This window comes from Dromiciops gliroides, chromosome 1 (assembly GCF_019393635.1).
Source record: "Dromiciops gliroides isolate mDroGli1 chromosome 1, mDroGli1.pri, whole genome shotgun sequence".
NCBI classification, from domain to species: domain Eukaryota; kingdom Metazoa; phylum Chordata; class Mammalia; order Microbiotheria; family Microbiotheriidae; genus Dromiciops; species Dromiciops gliroides.
In genome coordinates this window covers 307,598,063-307,602,738 of record NC_057861.1, presented here as the reverse complement: position 1 = coordinate 307,602,738, position 4,676 = coordinate 307,598,063, and the positions used below count along the sequence as shown (strand labels likewise).

General features: G+C 35.9%; 1 non-coding gene across 1 annotated transcript; it reads left to right on the top strand.

Annotated features, from left to right (window-relative positions):
• Positions 1 to 4,208: 4,208 nt before the first annotated feature.
• On the top strand, positions 4,209 to 4,312 carry LOC122737519. Its single transcript, XR_006354351.1, has one exon. It is a non-coding gene; the product is annotated as a U6 spliceosomal RNA (small nuclear RNA).
• Positions 4,313 to 4,676: the final 364 nt, after the last annotated feature.

The window sequence follows — 4,676 nt, the reverse complement described above, 5'->3', positions numbered from 1 at the left end:
ATAATTAGTATTTTATTTTTACTCTCTCATTACTTTAATTATAAAGTTAATTTTTCCCTCTTAGAATTTTGAGAATTTTACCTCTTAACTTTGGTAAAACAGTTTTTGGAGTAGAAAACACATGTACAGAACAGTTATTTCCTAACAATAAGGGAAATAACAGTTACAAAGAATGACATTAAGATTCAGCCATAAACCATTCAACAACAAACTGAGGGCTAAAATGAAGGCCAACTTGCTTCTTTGGGGAATAGAGAGGAACAGTTTCTTTTTTGAGTCTGTATACCACAGAGGCACTGCCCACATAGTTCCTAACTCTTAGACTAATAACTCTGAAATGAACTTCCTGAAGCATATGAGCTTCATCAGAGGTTGTGAGGGGCTGAAGCTGGCTAGGGTCTGGGGAAGTGGGGGAAAGAAGGAGGGGGTGGAAAGAGAGTACACAGTGATCTTTGTAAGAAATAGTAGTTAGAATTGCTAGCTTTGCATATGTTATGGCACATCATTAATAACAATGATCAAAAGAAAAAGAATGTCTTACCAGCTGCATTAAATTATTATGGAAATTGGCATTTTTAAATGAGTTCATGGTGAAATTTTAAAAAAGCAGCAGTGTATAGTATGGGTCATATTACATGCTATAGAATTATTCTCAAAGTTACAATGGTCATGATCAATGAGAAATTCTTCCTTTTGAAAAAATTTTTTAGATTTATAGAAACATGCCCATTATCAAGACAAATGAATCCAACAAAAAGCTTTAATGAGATTGTCTTCTCTGGAAAACAGTTGGGAAAATTTAATATGGTAAATTTCCTTACAAGGAGAATTGGGTGAAAGATTTAGTCATTCTTTTCTTTCAGTTTAAGTGTTTGTACAGTCAATAATACTTATTTTGAAGAGGGAATTTTCCATTTTCAACATGGGGTGAAATATCTTGGAAGTAAATAATTTCGCCTTAAAACAATTAACATCTCCTTAAGCAGGAAACAAAGGAATGATTATCCTTCCTTCATAGGAAAAAAACCCCTTAAAAGCATTTTGGAATTACATATCACCTGTCATCATTGGTTCTCAAAATATTTTGTAAGAATTATATATGTCAGTAAATATTAATCCTCTTTTGCAGATGGGGAAACTAAGGTTAAGTGACTTTTCTCAAGTTCTATAATGATGTTTTTTGCACAGTACCAAAGCAGCTGGACAAAAGTGAAAATTTCAGTCAATTGTCCAGATGTTTGGCTTGATGTAGATCAAACATCTGGATGATTGACTGAATTTTTCACTTTTTATTCAGATGATTTGGTGTTATGTGTAGACACATTATGTAACAGGAGTTGAATATTCTAATGTCTGTTCCATGAAGGCACCCAATCTCCATACTGTTTTAATAGCATCTTAAGGCAATATACCTCTGAAAAATTAGTTTATTATCACTTTGTTGTAAAGAAGTGCCTCATATACCTCTATTAGCAAACAGATGTAATACATGTGCTGCATAAGTGTGCATACACAATGCATGTATATGTATACACATATATGTCTCTGTGTGTATGTATAGGCACATGCATATATGCATGTACACACACATATATACATGCATGCAATACATACTTATTTAAAAATTTTTTTTGCAGAGCAATGAGGGTTAAGTGACTTGCCCCAAGGTCACAAAGCTAGTAAATGTCAAGTGTTTGAGGCTGGATCTGAACTCAGGTCCTCCTGAATCCAGGGCTGGTGCTTTATCCACTGATCCACCTAGCTGCCCCATATAATACTTATACATAAATAATGCATATATTAATAAAGGAACCCATATATAAAAATATAATATATTATATGTGCATCTGTTATAATGTTATGATATATAAATATATATATTTACTATGTCTGTATATGTGTGTATCTATCCATCCATCCCTCTATCTATAATCTATCTATCATTTATCTATCTATCCATCTCTATATCTCTATTCCTACATATAGTTTAAACATTACACACCCAGCCTCCTGGGAGGTTTGAAGGGCAAATTATATATACTATGCAGAGATGAACTTCGTGTGATTTCATTGATGTAGGGAACTAATGCATTAGTCTCAGGCATATCCTCTGCACCTTATAGTCTTAGGGAGTTTCTCAGAGCACTGTGATATTCTGTGACTTTCTTAGTGTCCCACAACAGGAATGTCAGATGTGGGACTTGAATCTAGGTTTTCTTGGTTTCAAGGCCAATCTTCTAACAACTCTACCATTCCTGCTTCCCTATATGTATTATTTAATTATTATTGATTTAATTAATCAATTAAATTAAATAATTGAAAATATTGTAGTGGTTCCCATATCTACATTAAGTAAAATATATCCAAGTAGGCCTATTATGTACATTTGTGTGTGTGTGTGTGTGTGTGTGTGTGTGTGTGTGTGTGTGTGCGTTTGTAGGACAGACAGAACTGGAGCAGGCAAAGACTTGAAGCAGTAAGTCCAATTAGAAGACTCTTGTAATAGTCTATTTGTGAATTGATAAGGGCATGGATCAGGCTGGTGTCATTGTCAAAGAATAGAAAGAGGTGTATAAGAGAAATGTTGCAAAGGTAGAATTGGGAGGAAGTGGCAATAGATTGGTTATGGAAGGTGAGAACGATTGAGGAATGAAGGATAACATATAGCTTATGAGCTTTGGAGACTAAGAGGATGGTGGCATCTTTGACAGTAATAGGCAAGATCAAAAGAGGAGAGGATTTAGGAGTTTAACACTGTCAACTACCCCTCCGTCCTGGATACTTTCTTCCCTCAACTTCAGTTTTCTCTTTTAGTTATTCTCCTCATTCTCTTCTTTTTATGCAGATAAATCACCAAACTTTCTATTCCAGGTTCCTCCTATCCTCTAGGTCTGAATCTTCAACTGTGGAGTGGTTATCTCCACTAAGATGTTCTGAAGATAGCTCAAATTTAACAAGATGTTCTGAAGATAGCTCAAATTTAACCTCTTTGTCCACAGCTATTGTACATATTTTTGGACGTTTACAATGCATTGATCTATTGTCCTGATTTTTTCCCTCTTCCTTTCCCTTTTGTTTTTAAAAATACTATTTCAATGGTTCTCTGAGTGGATAGGGGAAGAGGAAAGATACTGGGGGGAAAAAACCTATGATAAAGTAAGAAACAAATACATATATAAAAACTTATTTTCTTTTAAAAATGTTAACCTGTTCACAACTGAACTAATTATATTCTCCAAATTGCTTGCTCTTCCTCTTAGCTTTTCAATATCTGTGATGATAAGATTATTCTTTGAATCACTGCGGCTTTAAATGGCAATCACATTTGACTCTTCTCCCTCCCTATCTCACACAATCAGTTGACAAGACCTATGTTTCCTTTCATTACAATATTTCTCATCCCTGCTTCCACTCAAAGTACTATTCAACACCTTAATTTAGGTGCTTATCACCTCTTTCTTTGACTCTTAATATGGACTTCTAATTGGTTTCCAATCCATACTTCAGACAGCTGCCAAAATAGTATTTCTAATGTGAATAGGTCTGCCCACTTCACCTGCTTCCTAAAAATCACTAGTAGTGCCCTATTGCCTATAGAATTAAATATGAATACAATCCTGGAATTTAGGGTCCTCCACATTCTATCTATATTCTATACATCTATTCTTATTTTACTACATTCCCCTCAGCATACTCTGCATTCTAGTCAAACTGGATTGCTGGATATTCCTTGATCTTATTCTTACAGCCCTCCATGCCTGGAACACATTCTTTTATACCTCTTTTTACTGAAATCCCGGGTTGTTTATTACGTAGAACAAGTACAACATTCTCTGTGAAACCTCTCTGATCGCCACTGCCTCTGAAATGTTTAGAGCACTTTGCTTGTCTCCTTTACTATCCCATTCTATGATATCCTACGCTTTGCATACCAGGAATCTTTCCCCATTTTATTTGCAGCAAAGTCTGTCCCCCAACATGTTGAATGGACATGTCATTATGTGGCTCAAAGGAAGTCAGAATAGATATCTGAATCTCTGGTCTCTTCTCCTCCCCATATAAGCCCCCTTCCTCTTCAAAGGAGACTTTGATTACTTCCCAGAGGGGAAGTAGGAGGTAGAGGCCAAATCTTGGGCACTCTGATATCCTTAGAGAGAGGAGGCATCAAACTAGAATTCTCTGTATTGCCGCCCTTAAATATTAATCTGGTGCTCGCTTCGGCAGCACATATACTAAAATTGGAACGATACAGAGATTAGCATGGCCCCTGCACAAGGATGACACGCAAATTCGTGAAGCGTTCCATATTTAAAAAAAAAAATTAATCTGAAGGTGGTTTCCAGGTTCAACTTTATACTAGTATATAAACTTCTGATTGTTGTTCATTAATTAGGAGAAAGTAAGACTAAAGCTTTATATTCTTTTTTTTGTGAGGCAATTGGGGTTAAGTGACTTGCCCAGGGTCACACAGCTAGTAAGTGTTAAGTGCCTGAGGCCGGATTTGAACTCAGGTCCTCCTGAATCCAGGGCTGGTGCTCTATCCACTGTGCCATCTAGCTGCCCGCTAAAGCTTTATATTCAAGATTTGACTACTTTCCCTCAAAATGTCAGTACCACAAAGAACACACACAGCAGGTAGCAAAGAAACCCATTTTCCAAGTCAATAGCAAAACAGA